We start from the raw sequence: 21,339 nt of genomic DNA, 5'->3' as shown, positions 1-21,339 counted from the left end.
AATTCAGAGAGGCTTGCTGCATAGATAGCGGAGTGACGGTGCAGTAGCATCCAGGGCCTGGGAACCCCTGAACCTCCCCTCCACCGATGGTGGGTAAGACTGAATACTGGACTGCCAGGCCTTAGGGCAATGCGCTTTGAGTTTCCCAAAGCTACCATGGAACTTCTAAGAACTCACTAGCGGGACCTACCTGGAATGTCACCTCACACAAATGGGGAATAACCATGATCATTTGAGAGGGAAGTGGGACTGCAGAGCTAACCCAAGAAAAGCTACTGTGCCTGCCTTAGGAAGACTATGTATATTATGTATATTATATATATTATTTATACACAAAATGCATAGATGGATGGATGGGACGCCAATGCACCATCCATGTAATGCCCCTCTGATGCATGGTAAGGTAAGGCATTGAAGTGTGCTGTCTTGCGTTAGGTTTTTTGTTTTTAGAAAGCCACACAAAAACTATTCTATGAGGCTATTTCCTCATTGTATGTGTGCGGTCAAATGCAGCATACATGCAAAAAGGAAATAACAAAAAGAAATAAAGATATTTCTCTTTGTTTCATTAACCTCAGGCAGATTCCCTGGTTTGGTACAAACCTATGCTTAGGCCCAGGCACCACGCATGTAATGCCTTCCTGATGCAAGTTAATGCACAGCAGGGCAATGTGCTGCCTGTGTCAGTTTATTTTTCTTTACAAAGCCAAGCAAACAGGATTTGTGTGTGGTGCTGTAAATCCCTAAATGGATTTTGCATCAGAGTTGTACCAGAAAAGTAACACAACGCAGATGCAAAACCTGGTCCTCAATTTATACATTTATTTTTTTAAATCTGCACAAATAAAAAATAGTCAGCAAAGAGAAGCGTGACAGCAAATCTGTTCTGCTTTGTTGGTTGTAAAGTCTGGATTTTAAAATATTTTATGAGGTTAACGCACCTGCTGCAAAAATCTTAATGTTCCCAGTAATCCCGAGTGTTCGAAATGGGTTCTTTGGTTGGTAGTCAGGTTACCCCCTGTCCAAACGAGGGCCCTCTCTCTAGTCAGGGTAAGTCACACACAATCCAATTATCCTGTGCCCACCCTCTGGTAGCTTGGCACTGAGCAGTCAGGCTTAGCTGAGAATGCACTGTGTAAAGTATTTGTGCAATAAATCATGCAATAACATAGTATAAACACCACAAAAAAATACACCACCCAGGTTTAGAAAAATATAGAATATTTATCTGGATAAAATAAGGTCAAAACGATCAAGATTTGATAAGTATGCTGAAATATCACTTTAGGGAATGATAGAAAGAGTCTTAAGTTCTTAAAAGCGATAAGTGTCTCTTGCATGCACAAAGTACCTGGCTTACGTCTAAATTATCTGCAAGGGACCGCAGAGAAGGAGATGCATGGAAAATGGGGAGTTGTGCATCGGTTTCTCTGGGCTCACACAGATGATGCGTCAATATTTTTCACGCAGCCAGGGCCTTTCATCGATTTCCGGCACACGGACTTGGATTCTATTTGGGTAGAAGGGTATTTGGACTCCCCGGGGACGATGAGGAGAAATCCTGGATGTGCAGGACAAAGTAACAGGAGCTGCTTCAATCCGGTGGGCGATGCAGGGAAATTTCTGTCGCACTGCAGGCGCTGTGTCAATTCTTCTGACAGGAAGTCGGGCTGCGTCATTACGGCTCGGCTATGCGTTGATCCGGTGGCCCGTGTGTCAAAGTTCCAGTCGCAACCCTAGCACTGCGTTGATCTCCACTCAGGGAGCTGGGCTACGTCAGTCCGGTTCAGCGGGCAATGATTTTCCCACCACGATGCAGGTTATGCGTCGTTTCTGGCCGGCTGGGCATCAAAATTTCACAGCACAAGGAGTTCTTTGCAGAGATAAAGTCTTTTTGGCCATGAGACTTCATAACACAGGAGGCATCTCAATCCAGTCCCTTGGAGAGCACTTATCAGCAGAGCCAGATGGCAGCAAGGCAGAAGGGCACCAGCAGGGCTGCAGTCCTTTGCAGAAAAGCAGTCAGATGAGGCCTTTGGGCAGCCAGGCAGTTCCTCTTGACAAGTTGCAGGTTCAGGTCCAGAAGTGTCTGAGTTGGTAGGGTTCGAGGCCCTGTTTAAATACCCAAATGTGCCTTTGAAGTGGGGAGACTTCAAAGAGTGGCTTAGAAGTGCACAAGGTCTGCTTTCAGTTCCATCCTGTCTGCCAGGGACCCAGTTGGGGGGGTGGCAGTCCTTTGTGTGAGGGCAGGCCACTGTCCTTTGACATGTAAGTGTCAGGCCCTCCACCCTCCCAGCCCAGGAAGACCCATTCAGTATGCAGATGAATGCAGGTGTAACTGAGCATCCTGTGTTTGGGGTTGTCTGAGTGGAATGCAGAGGGGAGCTGTCAACTAACCCAGCCAGACGTGGATTGTAAGGCACAGAGGGATTTAAGTGCAGAGTAATGCTCACTTTCTAAAAGTGGCATTACTGAAACAGTAACATTAAATCCAACTTCACCAGTCAGCAGGATTTTGTATTACCATTCTGGCCATACTAAATATGACCTGGTTACTCATTTTAGATCAGAATCTACCACTCAAACAGCATATGAGAGTAGCCCCAATGTTAGCCTATGAAAGGAGCATGTCTCACAGTAGTGGAACATGAATTTAGGAGTTTTACACTACCAGGACATATAAACTACACAGGTACATGTCCTGCCTTTTACCTACATAGCACCCAGCCCTATAGGTTACCTAGCGCATAACTTAGGGGTGACTTATATGAAGAAAAAGAGGAATTGAACGCTTGGCAAGTACGTTTAAATAATGCCAAGTCAAAAGTGGCAGTGAAACTGCACACACAGGCCTTGCAATGGCAGGCCTGAGGCATGGTTAAGGGGCTACTGATGTGGGTGACACAATTAGTGCTGAAGGCCCACTAATAGCATTTAATCTACAGACCCATGGCACTTGTAGTGCACTTTACTGGGGTCTTGCAAGTAGATTAAATAAGCCAATTGGGTATGAACCAATGTCACCATATTTTAAGGGAGAAAGGCATATGCACTTTAGCACTGGTTCGTAGTGGTAAAGTGCAGAGTCCTAAAACCAGCAAAAACAGTTTCCAAAAAGTGGAGGGAGGCAGGCAAAACGTAACGGGTGACCACCCTAAGGCTGTCAGGTCTAATACTGAGGGAGTATTAATAATGGTAAAATAACTCTAGTGGTTAATGCATTTGTGTAAGAGATGTGTGTTTTGTCCAGTCCCTTTTTTGACTCAAAGTAGCATAGAGGATTAATGTGTCTCCTGCAAAGTAATTCATGTAAAATGCAGAAGATAGATTTTTATTTTACGAACATAGGTAAGGAGGTTACTGCTTTTAACACAGAGATCCTTTTGTTACTTTAAGTTGCATTATAATCCTAATATAGCACAGTGAGCTATGGATAATGATATGTGACTCCTACATCTTGTAACCCTCACTGCCTTATGTAAAATATCCTTTACATTGATTTACAAACTTGTATGATTTGTTGTCAATGTAATGTGTACATGTGACGTAAAACACTCTGACACCCTGCACTGGGACAAATAGCGCTTTAAAAGAAATAAAAAATAGCCTTTAAATTATTTTGTGCAAACACTGGGACAGAGCAACATATCTGACATTCTTACAGTGCATACATATACAGGGACTGAACAAAGTCAAAACCTTCCTCTCTTAGATACGTGTGAAGTGCTAACAGACTGTGTGCTTTTGTTTCCCTTCCACTGTATTTACAGCTAGGTGTTGGGCTCCAGATAGCCCTGGTGCCGTCTTTGTCATGGGCCCAGCTAGAGTTTCAAACAAGAAGGGCCCCTCCTCGCCTGCACATTATTGCTCGGATCTATAGCAGACAAATTGCAGGCTTTGCTGAATATGTCCCGGTGTTCGAAAATTACACCGCAGTGACTTCAGCACATCTTAAAGTGGGGCCCAATTTCTTGGTATGAGGGGATGGCGTCTGATGACGCAGAAATGAAGGTTTTACATTTATTAGCGCTTAAACGTAGTACTGCAATAATCATGTGTGGCTTTAACCGAACTAATAAAGATTGTACGGGGACAAAATGTGCCCTTAGAGTAGTTCGCCAACATTTATAAGCGTGCTTTATATAACGTGATGTATTAGAATTGCACTAATCCGACATAATCATAAACGTGTGCTACGATTTGCTTGCTTGAAATGTTTTAGCTTAGCATAACTTTAGTGGAGGCTTTGGCCTAGTTGCCTGGTCTCACGGTTTAGATGCTCGTGTTTTTCCAATGTGCTATTAAACGTGTATTTTTGCTTGAAGCTGTACTTTTCCACTGAGATCGTTCACATGCTTATCTTAAGGTTTCGTGCCAGCCTGGCATATTTCTCTCTTTACTCCAAGGTCAATCTGCAGGTGCGGACAATGGAAGCTCTGAAAGTGAGTTAATTGGTATAAAATGTTGCAACTTGCGTACTCGTCTCCAAGGATAATGTATGCTTAAGTAAAAGCCTGAGAACTGTTGTTTTTGATTGGACAATTTGAAGCCAACCTATGAACCCTCCAATGGAAGACCCTACTGGATTTGAACTGTTGTCTATTTAAACCAGGTGCACGAGAGGAAAGTGGCCATTATTGGACATCCCGCCATTTTGCAGGACATTGCAGCTATTATGGCCCACCTTGCTGCGACGCCATTTTGAAAGAGACTTTGATGCTTTCTCTAATCGAGAGAAAGAGACTTTAATGATTCTTGCCCTAGAGACTTTAACTTTGATCCCTTTACATGAAGTAGTAGTTTTATTTTGCCGCCGTGAGGCAATTGCCCCGTCCACCCCTACCCCTTTGCCCCGTCCCATGCTGATCGAAACGGTACCCATGCTGATCGAGAAACGGTACCTGTGAGACGAAGACTTCCTTGAATGCTGATTGTAATTGGTAAATATGAAAGGAAATTGTACAATTGCATTGTGTTTCTTTTAGGTAACCAACTGCTGATTTTTGATAAGAGCCCTAGCTAGGAGTTTTCTAAATTAATGTTGCTAAATTGTTTTGCATGAAGTCCCACATGCCGATGCTAATTTGAGGTTAGATGAGGATTCCTTTTGTTGCACGATGCAATTTGAGACCTTGTTATGCTGACTAAATGTATGCAATTAGCTCATTACAGATTATAGTTTTAGTGATTTGCATTGCTATTATCGAATGCCTTGTTATTCAAATGCTGCATAGATTGCATCTGTTTCGCCGTTATGGACAGCTATTAATGTTCATTTACGTTTATCATCTGGTGTTGAGACACATCTATATTGTGCTAGCTTTGTTAATATAGGGAAATAAATTCACTAACTTTGAATAAACTGGTGTGGTTATTCCTGACTGAAAGGTCAGGGTTCGCCGAAATGTATTCTGGATTAATTGTTAAGTGTTATGTTGATCAGGGTATTGCTTATGTTCGTTATTGATTATTGATTTAATGAAATTGACTGATTAAGAGTAAGGAGAGTCCCACTTAGCCAAAAGATTCATCGGCCTAAAGAGCGTCCAAATACAGGTAAATTATTAGTACGGAACGCTCTATCAGTAGATGGTAGCAGAGGACGGTTTCGTCTTTTGGGACCCCGTACTCTTAAAGTACATGGTGTTGAATTGACGGTTACACCCTTTGAGATCCCACTCGAGAAGTTGAATTAGATTTTTCTTGGATAAAAACTGATTGAGAAAATGATGATGGGCTAGGTCCACCGCGACTTTCCCGGGATCTCGGAGCTTGCGGATGGAGAGAATGGAGGTGTGAGATCGGCGTTGGTGGTACTAGTGACGGTATGAGTGAAGTTAGGATTTTGCGCTTGCACAGCTTATTGCCGCAGATTGTGTGAAAAGGTTGCGAGGATTTTAGAGAATAGCGGAGGTGCGACTCCGGGTGTAGAAGTAGGGAAGTCGTCGAACTTCATAGAAATAGCGGAGGTGCGACTCCGAGTGTGAGAGTAGGGAAGTCGTCGAACTTCACGTGTATGTGGCGCTTTGTGCAGAAAAAGGTCCACGTGGTTGTTGTTGTTGAGACGGGCCCTGCGAGGTCAAGAGACTCCGGAGTATGTTGTTTTATGTTGTGGTCTGGGCGGTTTAGTAGGTTGATCGGGCGTGGTCAACGAGTCGGTACGTGTGTTAAGGGAGTGAAAGAAACTTCGACTTCGGGCTTTGACAAAATTCTAAGTGCACTAGAATAGATCATTGACAAGTTGAGAGTAGGTCTGCGGGTCAGATTTGCTTGCGAAAGTGGGGACCGAGAAAGATGGAATAACTGCCGAGGCTAGTGAAAAATCCCTAAGGTCCTGAAGCGATTGTGTTACCCTTCCTGTAGTAAACCGACAGATCTGTTTTATAATTTTTGGTAGCTCGCGATACATGCCAGAAGTGGTTACGAGAGGAGCTGAGTGAAGGAGGATTAGCCGCGAGGCTTTGTCAGCCGCAGTGTGTGTGAGTGTGACGTCACTAGGAGCCGCGCTGGGATAGGTTGGTTGCAGAGAAGGGTCGCGCACGGATTGGACGCAGTCCGTGGGGCTCGATTGGAAGGGGAAAGGCAAGCGAAGAGTATTCCGGGAATTAAAAGTCACCTATTGATTACATATTTAGTGAAATAAAAGACGAGAAAATGAAATTTTTTAAAGCATTAAGGAGTGCGATGAAGGGGGAGTCTTACATTAAAGCGAGCGTAGGAGAGGAGACGCCGCCCGAAGGTACACCAGCTTACATTGTAATGGAGGAAAAGGGGGTAGCTCCGTGCCTTTGGCTAAAGCAATGGCACAAGCTGACAGAGAAACATGGGAGCGTAGCATTCCCGATCCACGGGACATTCAATATAAGGATTCTAGAGAATTTGAGATTTGCGATGTACGACATGAAGGTGCCTCCAAGGCCAGCCCAGTTTGAGGCTCTAGCAATTTGGGAACTAATGGCTAGACAGCAGCAGCAAAATAAGTTCGAGACCAGGATAAGAAAGGTAGAAAAGACACTAGCGGACGCTAGGTGGGATAATGCACAGAAGGTGTGGAGGTCAGACGTATTGCAGGGGATACAATTGTTTCCCGCAATTACTAAGGAAGAAGAGGAGACAGGTAAGAAAGCTACCTGTAAGACAAACAGGAGGTGTTCCAAGTATAGAGAGGACGAGGAAAAGTTGAGAAGAGAAGAGGAGTTAGAGGATGAGGAGTTAATAATGCAATTGCTGAACGACCGTCCACCACCTTATGCGGAGAGTGGACAAGGTCCAAGTACCAGTTCTGCCCCTCCGGCACCGGTACAGAACAGTGAAACTCAGAGTTCAGGAGCATCATCGGGGTCTAAGGACCCGAGTTTACTGTTCACCCCGCAGATACCGCAGGTGAGGAGAATATATCCAGATGTGCCCATGTTGAAACCAGCAGAAAATTATCAGCCGCAGATGCCAGGGTACTACAGCAGTGACAACAGTGCAGGAATGATTCTAGATCCAACCGTAAGGGGAGTACAGAATGGTCACAACCCGACATTGGCACAAGCCGAATCAACCCAGTTTTTGATGCCTCAAAAGCAGATGCAGGGGGGGACAGCACATGCTCAGATGACCGGGAGTCAGATGGGCATGCCGGCAATGATGACCCATAGTGTGGGAATGAACATGCCTCAGAACATGGGAAATAGACAAAACCCAGATGCGATATCGCTACCCATTACTGTAGGTCCACCGGTACCTCTGTACAGTCAGCCTAACTTAGGTATGAGCGGTCAGGGGTCAATGCTGCAGAATGGGACCGAAAGGAGGTGCATAGAAAACACTCCAGGGATAACCCCTATAGCGGCTCAGCCAAATGGATCTGGGTCCTTGATGGAGTTTAGTCCCATATGTGCTCAGTCAACACTGGTGAGGTCAAGTCCCCCACTGGTGATACCGCTGTCATCGAATACTGAAAAGTTGCCGCAACCATCAATGGCAGTCGATGTGAACGCTACACTGATGGGGTTGAATGCGCAACAGCTGACACAGTGGTTCAACAGTCTGAATTCCACACAAAGCTCAGCCAGTGGGAAGGGAGAAGACTCTCTGAATAGGGTCAGGTTGAACATGGAAGCACAAGAATTGGTGGAAGGGACTATGGGTGTGAATAGGTTAGAGTCCTACTCGGAAGAAGAGTTGAGGTATCTATGTCCAAGGATTACGAAAGAAGTGAACAAGGTACATAGAAGCTTGCAAGAAATAGCTGACAAAAACGGGGTTGATATAGACAAGACAAAACACTTGAGCAGGAGCTATAGGGTGGATTTCGGGACTACAGATTTTGAACACATGAGGTCAGCAGGCATGAAGGCCCAACTTAGAGAGTTGTTGCAGAGTGCACAAGTGTGGAGGTGCTTAGACAAATGGGAAAGCAGATGGGTAAAGAGAAAGGAAAAGAGGAAAGACAGTGTCTCAGAGCCCAACGAGAAAAGACCGCAGAGTAGTGATGCAGTAACCATGTTACCAATGAGGGAGACAGCAGGGGGAAAATTAATACATGTACCATGGCACAGAAGCGACATTCAGTCTTTTACGGATGATTTTCCCAAACTGAGAGAGAAACCGATTGAATGGTATCAACAGACTGATAGGTTTGTGAAGCTTGCAAAATGTCTCTGGGAAGACCTGAACACTCTCTTTGAGATTGTGGTTCCGGCAGATTTGTGGGAGGATTGCAAAAGAGCTGTAGGTTGGCCGACAAGTGAACCGGAGAGAGACAGGGATACGGGTGCACCATCACCTATGGTGATGAGCTTGTACTACAAGGTGATTGAGCATTTAAAGACGAAAGTTGCCGCGAAAAATGTGGATTGGCAGAAGATTGATCGAACTGCCCAAGAGGCTAAAGAGTCGATTCATAGCTACTATGAGAGGTTGTTGAAGGCGTTCAAGAACTACAGTGGCACGGAAACAATAGAGGCGAAGGACATGCTTCATTTTGTGTTCAGATTTGTGGAAGGGCTGAGACCAGAGATAAGTCAGATGATAAAGTCGCATTTGATTTGTTGGCAGTCGAAACCGATTGATGAGGTGTTGAATTATGCGAAATACTGTAGCGACGAAATTGAAGTAAAACAGAAAAGGTTGAAGGAGAAAGTGATGATGATGCAACTTAAAGCAGCTCAGACAGGTCTGCAAGGTTTGCAAGGGTTGCAAGGGTTCCAACAGCAGGTACCGCAACCGCAGCCGCAGTTGCAGGGAAATATGATGTTTCAGCCACAGGCGAGAGGCAGAGGCAGAGGAGGTTTTGGGAATAATGGTCCGGATTTGAACACTGTTGTGACTCAGAATGGTGTGCAGGCATTGAAAAAGGTGATGCCGTGTCACGTGCGCGGGATTGTCGGACATTGGAAACGCGAGTGCCCGATGGTGGTGCAGGAAGGTGCAGGTGTTGGTCAGCAAAACAATGATGTCAATGCATTTCAGACAATGAGGGGACCGAAAACGAGAGGTCCAAACCCAAATTTTCAGACCATAAATCAGTTGCAGGGATTACAGCCCATGCAGCCGCAGCAAATGCAGATGCCCTGTATGCAGATGACGCAAATGCAGCCAATGCAACAGCAGTTACCCATGGTACCTAATCAGCAAATGCAAATACCTTTGGCACCAATGAGTCAGCAGCAAGTGATGGTTCCTCCACAGGTCTCGGGTCAGGTAAAGAATACAAATGGCACCGTACAACAGTTCCCATTACACAGTGAGAGTGGAATAAACAATGTATGGGAGAGTGACAGTTCAGGAGAAGAAGGAGATTGTGTGCTTGCAGCATCCTTGGAAGTTGATCAAAAGGGTCCGTACGTGGAGGGAAGAGTAATGGGTCATCGTGTCTCATTCCTGGTTGACACAGGAGCAACACGTTCAACTGTTAAGAGCAGTGAAGTACCAAATTTGCCACTCTCAGGGAGAACAGTTCAAGTGGTGGGAGTAGCAAAGAGGCACCTGACAAACCCAATTACAGATCCGGTACCAGTCAGCATTGGTAACTATCAAGGGTTACATAAATTTGTAGTATGTGACTCAAGCCCGATAGCACTGTTAGGGAGAGACCTATTGTGCAAGTTGGGATGTTCGATTATGTGTTTGAACGAGGGAATTAAAATTCAGGCGAGCAGTGATGGGGAAGAAGAGGACAGTGTAGAGGGGGATGAGATGGAAACTGTCGATGAAGAGTATCCTTTGATTTGTCTTTTCCCGATGATAACTGAAGAAGATATTCCAGCCGAATTACGGGAAACAGTCGGAAAGGAAGTGTGGGATATGACAGGGAAAGAGGTGGGATTGATGAAAGGAGTGGAACCAGTGAAAGTGACTGTAAAGCCCAATGCAACCTTTCCCCAGACCCCACGATACCACATGGCACAAGACACCCTCATGAAAGTTGCCCAACTCATTGACGAATTTGTAAAGCAGGGAGTACTGAAAGAAGTGTTAAGCAGCCCATGTAATTCACCAATCATGGGATTAATAAAGCCAAGTGGGAAGGTCCGAATTGTGCAGGACTTGAGGAAAATAAATGACATCATAGTCAAGTGTTGCCCTGTCGTACCAAATCCAGCTGTGATAATGTTTCAAGTCCCTTGCGATGCCGAGTGGTTTTCATTCATCGACTTGTCACAAGCATTCTTTTCTGTGCCTCTTCATGAGGACAGCCAATTTCTCTTTTGTTTCAAATTCTTAGACAGAGTTTACAGTTGGTGTCGAATTCCTCAAGGGTTTTCTGAGTCGCCGTCAATTTTCAATCAGATTCTAAAGAAAGATTTGGAAGCATTAGAATTGCCATTCGAGTCAACCCTAGTACAGTACATCGATGACTTACTGATTGCATCAAAGACAGAAAGTGGCTGCACAGCCGACACCATTGCTCTGTTGAACCATTTGGGAAGGAATGGGCACAAGGTGTCTCCTTCCAAATTGCAGTTCTGTCAGAAGAAAGTGAAATACTTGGGTCACCAGATAGAGAAAGGGTCAAGAAAAATAATGAAGGAAAGAATAACGAGTGCACTTCAAATGAGTCCACCAAAGACAAGGAGGGAGGTGAGGAAGTTTTTGGGAATGGTGGGCTACTGTCGCCAGTGGATTCCCAACTTCTCGACTCTAGCAAAGCCTTTACTGAAGCTGACCCAGAAGGATGCCTTGGATCAAATTGAGTTGAAAGGAGATGAGATGGATGCTTTCATTGAGTTGAAAGAATGCATGTGTAGGGCTCCAGCTTTAGGTATGCCTGATTACACAAAGCCTTTCACATTGTTTTGTCATGAACGTGATGCATGTTCTTTGTCTGTCTTGACTCAAGCCCATGGTGGCATAAACAGACCAGTAGCGTATTTTTCAGCTACTTTGGATCCGGTCGCAGCAGCACTTCCAGGGTGTTTGCGCGCCGTAGCAGCAGTTGGTATCAGCCTCACTCAGAGTGAAGGAATAGTGATGGGACACCCAGTAACAGTCATGGTCCCTCACTCAGTTGAGATACTTTTGACCCGCTCCCGAACGCAACACATGACTGGAGCAAGACTCACAAGGTATGAAACGATAATTCTGGGCTCACCGAATGTGCAGCTGAAAAGGTGCACTACGTTGAATCCAGCAACCTTGCTTCCTGGTGAAAATGCTGAAATTGAGAACGCTGAAGACGTCGAGCATGACTGCCTTCAGGTGACTGAATTTTGCACAAAACCTCGACCTGACATTAAGGATACTAACCTTGATGAAAATGACCAAATTGTTTTCGTAGATGGTTCCTGTCTAAGAGATGGGATGGGAATTTTGAAAGCAGGATATGCTGTATGTACCGTAACAGGTGTCTTGGAAGCGGCCTGGCTCCAAGGAGTCTATTCTGCACAAGTAGCAGAACTTGTAGCCCTTACAAGAGCATGTCAACTGTCTGCATTGATGAAAGTCACCATTTACACTGATAGTCAGTACGGGTTTGGAATTGTGCATGACTTTGGCCAACTATGGTCACAGAGAGGTTTCCTGACTTCTTCAGGATCCCCAGTGAAAAACGGGGAGAGAATAAGGGAATTGTTACACGCCATTCAAATGCCAGCCGAAGTTGCAGTGGTAAAGTGTAGTGCTCATACAAAAGGACAGGACTATGTCTCTCTGGGAAATGCATATGCGGATCAAGTCGCAAGATTTTGTGCCTTGAACTGTATATTACTCAGGGATGAATGGAATTCGATAAGTGAACCAGAACTCGAACCAGCTGAGGCATTTGCCTTGAAGGTCGTAGATACAATAGATGAACTAAAAGCATTACAGAATAACGTCAGGGAGGATGAAAGAGATTCCTGGATTAAATCACAATGTATAAAGAGACCAGATGAGTTATGGGTTTCAAATGAGGGAAAATTTGTTTTGCCAAATAGTCTCTTATCGCAGCTTGCGCGGTTCTATCATGGGCAGGCTCACCTAGGGAGAGATGCCATGATAAGATTGTTCAAAACTGATTGGTTTAACCCCAGATTTCGTCAAGCTGCAGAAGCAGTTTGCCATCGATGTGTCACTTGCCAGCAGATGAACCCAGGAAAGGGAACAGTTGTGAACGCGAGACACATTGGCAGGGCCAGTGGCCCATTTAGTAGGATGCAGATGGACTTCATTGAGATGCCTGTGCATGGAGGTCTAAAGTATGTGTTGGTGATTGTGTGCATTTTTAGTCACTGGATTGAGGCATACCCCACACGTAGAAATGACAGCCTTACAGTTGCGAAACTATTGTTGAGGGAGTTGATACCACGTTTCGGATTCCCGATCTCTTTAGAATCAGATAGGGGAAGTCACTTCAATAACAAGGTGATAAAGTTACTTTGCGCAGCGCTGAACATTGAGCAAAAACTGCATTGTAGCTATCGCCCTGAAGCCTCAGGACTGGTGGAGCAGATGAATGGTACACTGAAATCAAGAATGGCGAAGATATGTGCATCGACAAATTTGAAATGGCCTGACGCATTGCCCTTGGTGCTAATGTCAATGAGAAACACCCCTGATAGAAAGACTGGATTGTCTCCGCACGAAATTCTCATGGGCAGGGCTATGAGACTTCCTGCAGTTCCCGCAAATGCGCTTTTGAATATTACAGATGATATGGTGTTAGACTACTGCAAGGGTCTGGCTGACGTGGTTCGCTCTTTCTCTCACCAGGTGGAAGCAACCACCTTGCCACCGATCCAAGGTCCAGGACACGCACTGAAAGCAGGTGACTGGGTCGTGGTAAAGAAGCACGTGAGGAAGTCGTGTCTGGAACCCCGTTGGAAAGGCCCTTTCCAAGTGATCCTGACGACCACTACCGCTGTGAAGTGTGCGGGGGTTCCCAACTGGATTCACGCCAGTCACACAAAGAAAGTGTTGTGTCCCACAGATGAGGAAGTTGAAGCGCTGAAACTGCCAGTGCCTGATAAAACAGTGCTGAGTGCTGAGACAGAGCAAAACCGAACTGAAAGCGAACAGGCAGGAACAGAAGAGAGGGAAACATTCTCTGAGGACGAAGCGACTAACTCACTTGGGGAAGACCAAGGAGAAAGTTCAGACAGCGACGAAGCAGCTGAAGGTGACAAAGAACCTGAAGCAGCTGAGGGTAGCAAAGAGCCTGAAGCAGCTGAAGGTGACAAAGAGCCTGAAGCAGCTGAAAGTGATAAAGAGCCTGACGAAAGTAAAGGTGACGAAGGGCTCGAAAGAAGTGAAAAAGCAGGAGAGCCTGATCAGAGGAGGGTTTTCCCAAAAGAAGACGATACAGAAAAAGAAAAAGAGAACGTGATTGATTCCCCAGAAGGAGGGGACAAGGTAGAACAGAACGAAACAGTTCAAGCTTCCACAGAAAAGATCGCAGGTCCATCAAATGGACATGGTGCAAAGAGAAGACTAAGTATATCACCAATAAAACAGAGGACTAAAGAAAATTTGAACGACGGAGAAAGGCCAAAAGTGAAAGAGAAAAGAAAGGAAGTGTCTGTCGTGGTATCATCCTCAAGTGAAGGAAAAGACTTGACAAAAGTGGAAAGTACCAGCGAGGCAGAATCGAAAAGAGAAGCAAAATTGAAAAGGAAAAGGATACCGAACAGGAGATATTCCGGTCCAGAATGGGCCTATGCAGTCAATGACGATTGGACTGACGAATTTGTATCTCTAAGCCTCGAGAACGAAGAAGAAGAGATACCAATAGAAAAGAAAAGTTTTATGGACTCTGTCGATTGAAAGGGTAATAAATGATATTGCTTGCTACAATCCAACGTGATACAAACAACCAGCTGAGACATTGCTAAACCGGATGAGACTTTTGCTGAACTGATAAAAGACTGAGTTATTGCCGAATTGAGACAAATGCTGCTAACCGATAAGTGACTGGCCTCCTGAAGAAGACGGTGTGAACATTGCGCTCGTTCAGCTTTGTAACTGAATTGCTAAATAGTTTCTTTATAGGTGCTTCTAGCTCTCTGATTCTATACAGATCATGACGCAAAACAGTAGAAAGAAATATTGTAAATATGCGTGTATAGGCTTGATAATTGCATGTGTACTAATAATAATGGCAATAGTGCTTGCAATGCATGGAAAGGGTGAGAATGAGAAAATCGATGCTTCTACTTTTGCTCCAGTTACTGTCACTGAACTAACCGCATTGAAAAGACTAGAATTAGATGAGAGACACTTGCATGATAAGAAGGAGCTTTCGTATAACGTTTTCTATCGCTTGCTAACAGAATATGTTGAGACTATGGATGCAAAAGATTGTTATGTGTGTACACAGATACCGACATCAGTAAAGGAAGGGGTGACTTATCACCACATGCCTCTTACATACGGGATTACATGTAGTATAGTAATGTCTAGATTTTATGGTCAAACTAACATACAGTATTTTTACTCAAATTATGATGTTACCTTTGCATATGTTCCTATAATAGCGCAGCTAAGCCAGATTGCTAAAGATTGGGATGCTAAAATAATGAGGGAATTTTTCGAGCCAATGCAACCTTTTGAAACGGCTCACGCTCATAGGGAAAACCTTACCTGCTCGCTCTCTGCAGTAGAAATAAGCTTTTTAGATCGCACAGATGATAGAAGGGCACAAATGAAGGCGAAATTAGAAAAAGAGCTACATAAGAGGACTTCAGTAGACAATTATGATTTTGCCGCAATAAAGACACAAGGGAGAATAGCTTTAGATGCTTGGCATGTAGGGAAATTTTTTATATATCGAGGTGAATCTTATTATGACAACATTTTTGTAGGAGCGAGTGAGTGTAAACATACGTTTATCTTTAAGGCCAAATGGACATTCATGATGAACGGACTTGACCCTGTCATTCCAGGTGTATATTACATTTGTGGGTATAATGCCTATTATCGTCTTCCAAAGGGATGGTGGAGGAGATGTTATTTGGGTATAGTGTTCCCAAAGGTTTATCAACTGGATGACCTATCGATGATTCAAAAGACATCTGGATCCCATCGTATCCAGAAAAGAGAGACCGCAGCTGCTGTGGTAGGAGATATATTTGGAGCCATGATTCCTTCATTGGGAGTCGTGTTGAATTCCATCAAAATAAGAAAGTTGTCTACTATAGTGGATAACATGTTGACAAAGTTTTCAGGTGCTATAATCCTGATAGATGCTGAACTTGCAGCGGAAAGAGCTATGACTCTTCAAAATAGGCTTGCTTTAGACATTCTTTTAGCAAAGGATGGCGGCGTTTGCAAAATGCTTGGTGCGCGCCACTGTTGTACGTATATTCCCGACAACAGTGTGAAAATTAAAACTATGCTTGCTAATCTAACAAAAGAGAGTGCAGATTTGAAGGAACTGAAAGAACCAGGAGTGTGGGAGAAGGTTGGAAAAGGACTTGCTTCAGTGGGAAATTGGCTTGGGGGAATTTGGAATGGAATATTGCTAAAAATAATACAGGGAATTTTAATAGTATTGATTTGCATATTTGGAATTTGGGGAATAAAAAGGGGAATAATAATGATTATGGCAAGGATTAAAAGAAGGAAGGAAGAGAAAATGATGAGAAGAATGGCAGAAGAATACAAAGCAAAAACTAGGGGAATTAAAAGGAAAAGAGAACTGACAGAATTTTAATGGAATAAAATTTGTGGGAATAGTTTGTGTGATGACAAGTAGTCATCAGAGGAGGGATTGATGACGCAGAAATGAAGGTTTTACATTTATTAGCGCTTAAACGTAGTACTGCAATAATCATGTGTGGCTTTAACCGAACTAATAAAGATTGTACGGGGACAAAATGTGCCCTTAGAGTAGTTCGCCAACATTTATAAGCGTGCATTATATAACGTGATGTATTAGAATTGCACTAATCCGACATAATCATAAACGTGTGCTACGATTTGCTTGCTTGAAATGTTTTAGCTTAGCATAACTTTAGTGGAGGCTTTGGCCTAGTTGCCTGGTCTCACGGTTTAGATGCTCGTGTTTTTCCAATGTGCTATTAAACGTGTATTTTTGCTTGAAGCTGTACTTTTCCACTGAGATCGTTCACATGCTTATCTTAAGGTTTCGTGCCAGCCTGGCATATTTCTCTCTTTACTCCAAGGTCAATCTGCAGGTGCGGACAATGGAAGCTCTGAAAGTGAGTTAATTGGTATAAAATGTTGCAACTTGCGTACTCGTCTCCAAGGATAATGTATGCTTAAGTAAAAGCCTGAGAACTGTTGTTTTTGATTGGACAATTTGAAGCCAACCTATGAACCCTCCAATGGAAGACCCTACTGGATTTGAACTGTTGTCTATTTAAACCAGGTGCACGAGAGGAAAGTGGTCATTATTGGACATCCCGCCATTTTGCAGGACATTGCAGCTATTATGGCCCACCTTGCTGCGACGCCATTTTGAAAGAGACTTTGATGCTTTCTTCAATCGAGAGAAAGAGACTTTAATGATTCTTGCCCTAGAGACTTTAACTTTGATCCCTTTACATGAAGTAGTAGTTTTATTTTGCCGCCGTGAGGCAATTGCCCCGTCCACCCCTACCCCTTTGCCCCGTCCCATGCTGATCGAAACGGTACCCATGCTGATCGAGAAACGGTACCTGTGAGACGAAGACTTCCTTGAATGCTGATTGTAATTGGTAAATATGAAAGGAAATTGTACAATTGCATTGTGTTTCTTTTAGGTAACCAACTGCTGATTTTTGATAAGAGCCCTAGCTAGGAGTTTTCTAAATTAATGTTGCTAAATTGTTTTGCATGAAGTCCCACATGCCGATGCTAATTTGAGGTTAGATGAGGATTCCTTTTGTTGCACGATGCAATTTGAGACCTTGTTATGCTGACTAAATGTATGCAATTAGCTCATTACAGATTATAGTTTTAGTGATTTGCATTGCTATTATCGAATGCCTTGTTATTCAAATGCTGCATAGATTGCATCTGTTTCGCCGTTATGGACAGCTATTAATGTTCATTTACGTTTATCATCTGGTGTTGAGACACATCTATATTGTGCTAGCTTTGTTAATATAGGGAAATAAATTCACTAACTTTGAATAAACTGGTGTGGTTATTCCTGACTGAAAGGTCAGGGTTCGCCGAAATGTATTCTGGATTAATTGTTAAGTGTTATGTTGATCAGGGTATTGCTTATGTTCGTTATTGATTATTGATTTAATGAAATTGACTGATTAAGAGTAAGGAGAGTCCCACTTAGCCAAAAGATTCATCGGCCTAAAGAGCGTCCAAATACAGGTAAATTATTAGTACGGAACGCTCTGTCACCTCCACCCTCTAAAAATAGTGGGTGGAGACTGTCCATCCACGTGTACCCCGGTCTTGTGCCTGTCTTGCTGTATTCATACAGCCCTCTTCCACCTATGTGGGACGACAAATTACATTGTTGCATGGGTAACATAAGATAATGTAGTGGAGTGCGTGGTTAGCAGTGTTGTATTTGTTGTGTTCCTATCTGAGAAGCCTTTAGCCCTGTCAGAGATTTTTATTTCTAAGTCTTGAGAAACAGCGCCTCACAGTGGGCTGGAGGAGGGGTTGTGGTGAACTGGTGTGCAAAGTATGATTATAGTTAGGACCAAAGCATCTAGGCAAGTACACACTTCCGGCCAAGCCAGAAGTGCAGCAGAATGTTACGTGTCTGTACACTAAAAAGTGGGGCAATCAGAGAAGGCCTACTAATCCATATTACATTATGCACAGTGCAGAGATGCCGTCAAATAAGTAACATGGTGCCAAACAGGCAAGAGGTTGGTGACACGAGCAGTATCTATGCGTCATTCTTGAAGGCAGGGATACTGCCTACTGTCATGAACGAGGAAAGAATTGGAAGAGCAATCATGGTAGGCAAATATGAACAGAAACTACACAATCTTTAAAAGACCCAGATTCCAAATCTTCTTGCTAGGCCGAGCAGCTCATTTTCATGACCTGGAAGGTTTCCAAAGACAAATGCGGATCAGACAGGTGAGCCCTAGTTGGAGCTCATACCCTAGCTAGACTGGCACCAGCACACAGGATGAGAGATGAAGCACTTAGTAGGTTGGTACCTTGACACCACAAGAGAATCGTCTTGCTACTTGTTACACTTCTGTCCTCCCCCCTCCATGCCAGCCTGATACTTTTTCTTAAATCCTAGATGCACTTGCCTGTTCTAATTTACATAAGCAGGCATCCTTCCTTTTCAGAATTGCCTCCCAGACAAGTTTCACTTTTAGTCATGAATGTCCTTACAGGTTAAAAAAGAGACCATGTAATGGAAGGAGACTCATCACACTTCCATCGTTTAGTCTAGGACAGCAGTGTGGCACAGATTTAGCAGTTCCCCTTTTCATCAATCATAACTCAAACCTTCACTAAAAAAATGAAATTCAAATACCAGGGGTTCCTGGTGTTGTCCCGCTGGTCCTGCTCATCTACATGTCTGCTATTTAGAATTCAGTGTCATATATCTGCTGTGTACTCAGGACCCGCCAGTGCTTAATTTGTAATGCCAAAGCTCTGCTCCCAGGCCGTGCTATTAAAAATCAAAGCACCGAATACCAAGGCTGCATAGTCGTGAATACACCTGTTTCCCATTGGTGTGTGTTTTTTCCTCTCTTGCCCGTGACCAATAGATGATGAGCCCCACTGGCTCACAGAAATCGCGAGGACGGCTGGCCATTGTGTCTGTCCTGACAGGCACAGTTTTGAAGTGGTAGTGGGTGGGAGCCGGGAAGGGACAAGTGAGCAGCCAGCTAAGGAGAAACTGAGGCAATCCCAGACCGATGAACGAGGCTGGTCCAGCACATCTAAGCACTCATAAAACTGTTCACTCAAACACATTGAAGGTATTGAGGGCCCAAGAAAAGGGAAGACTGCTTTCAATATGGCAAATTCAAAACAGTCTGCTTAGGTTTAGAGGTCGGCGAGCCTGACTTTCAATGTACACAAATGTGTTGTTTACTGATGTCAATGGGATGCCCAACGTCCATTGTATTATATATCTGCATTTAGATGGTACTTTACCCCTGATGGGGCGCTGAATCATTTATTACTGGTGTGATGTCGCAGTGTCGCATGCTAATTTTCAATGTACATCGATGTTGTGGCTGTGGTAGAGAAGTGATTACACTGTAAGCCTGAGTGATGTCGCAGCAATGCACACTGACTTTTGATGACGCAGAAAAAGAAGGATCAACATATATTCACATATCATGTAACCAAAATTGTATAATGTAGTGTGATTTTAGTAAAGAAAATAATGTACGAGGGAAATTGTGCCTTCGGGGTAGTTCGCCATCATTATAAACAAGCTTTATTAATCATGAAGGATTGAAAATTGTAGTAATCCGTCATAATTGCAAATGTGTGCCATGACTTCTTGAAACTGTTTTATGCTTAGCTTAAATTTAGTGGAGGCTTTGGCCTAGTTGCCTGGTCTCAAATTCTAACTGCGTGGCTTTTCCTTGAACTAATAAAACATGTATTTTACTTTAAGGTTGTATTTTTCCAGTGGAGATGACTAATACACTTATCTCTAAGGTTTCGTGCTAGGCCGGTTTCATCCCCTTTGATACAAGGTCAGTCTCTGCAGGTGCGGACAATAAGGGTACTGATAGCGAAATAATCGGCAAACTATGTTGCAACTTGTGTTCCAAGTCTCCAAGGATGCATAAATGAGTACTAGGGGAAAGACAATTTCCATTGGTCAAATTGAAGCCACCCTATGAACCCTCCAATGGAAGACCCAGCAGAATTTGGAATGTTTCTTACTTAAACCCACTGGACAAAGAGAAGTCAGCCATTTTTCTTTGATGCCATCTTTGAAGCCAAATGCCAGACACCATCTTGGACGACATCTTGATGCCCCTTTTCTCTATTCCAGAGAAAGAGACTTTGAGAATTCTCCCCCTCGAGACTTTAACTTTAATTTGCCCCGTCTTGCCCATGCAGTAACTTTGCCCCATTCTCCTTGCTGCTGCAAGGAAACTTGCCCTTAACTTTGCCCCTTTAAAATCTGCCCCATGCTGATCGAACCGGTACCTGAAGGACGAAGACTTTCTTGAATGCTGATTGTATTTGGTAAGTATGAAAGGATAATTGTATTATGCGTAGAAGTTTTCCAAATTTGTGTTGACTAAATTCGTTTTGCATGAAGCCCCACATGCCAATGCTAATTAGAGGTTAGTTGAGGGTTTTCGTTCGATGCACCATGCTAAATTGAAATCTTGTTATGCTGACTGATCTATGAAATTAGTCAAATTCACTTATATTAGTGATTTGCATTGCTATAACCGAGTGCATTATAATACAGATTTTGCGTAGATTACGTTTCTTCCGCCGTTATGGACAGCTAGTAATGTTCGTATACATATATCATTTGGTTTTGAGACTTATATACATTGTGCTAGCTTTGTTAATATAGGGAAATAAACTCACTAAGTTTTAATAAACTGGTGTGGTTATTCATGACTGAAAGGTCATGGTGTGCTGAAATACCAACTGTTATTGATTCCTAATGTGTTATTTCGATCTATTAATTGTGTATTGAGCATCGATTACAATAGTTATTGATTATTGATCTAAGTGAGCCAACTATTTTAGGATGAGGAGAGCCCAACTCGGCTAAAAGGTTCACCGACCTCCAACTTGTCCAGGTGCAGGTAATTTATAAGGGCTGGACGCGTTATCACTTTCATTGTACAAACGAATGACACCCCAGCAGTGCACACAGTCATTAATTGTACATGTGTAATGTTAGACGTTTGCGTTCCCTTCACTAGAATACATTTGATGTCACGGTGGCAAGAACAATTCTCATTATGCACATAGGTTACACCATAGTGATGCACAAAG

Source organism: Pleurodeles waltl, chromosome 7, assembly GCF_031143425.1.
Source record: "Pleurodeles waltl isolate 20211129_DDA chromosome 7, aPleWal1.hap1.20221129, whole genome shotgun sequence".
NCBI lineage: Eukaryota > Metazoa > Chordata > Amphibia > Caudata > Salamandridae > Pleurodeles > Pleurodeles waltl.
The sequence above is the reverse complement of the archived record's forward strand: the minus strand, read 5'-3'. Positions refer to the sequence as shown.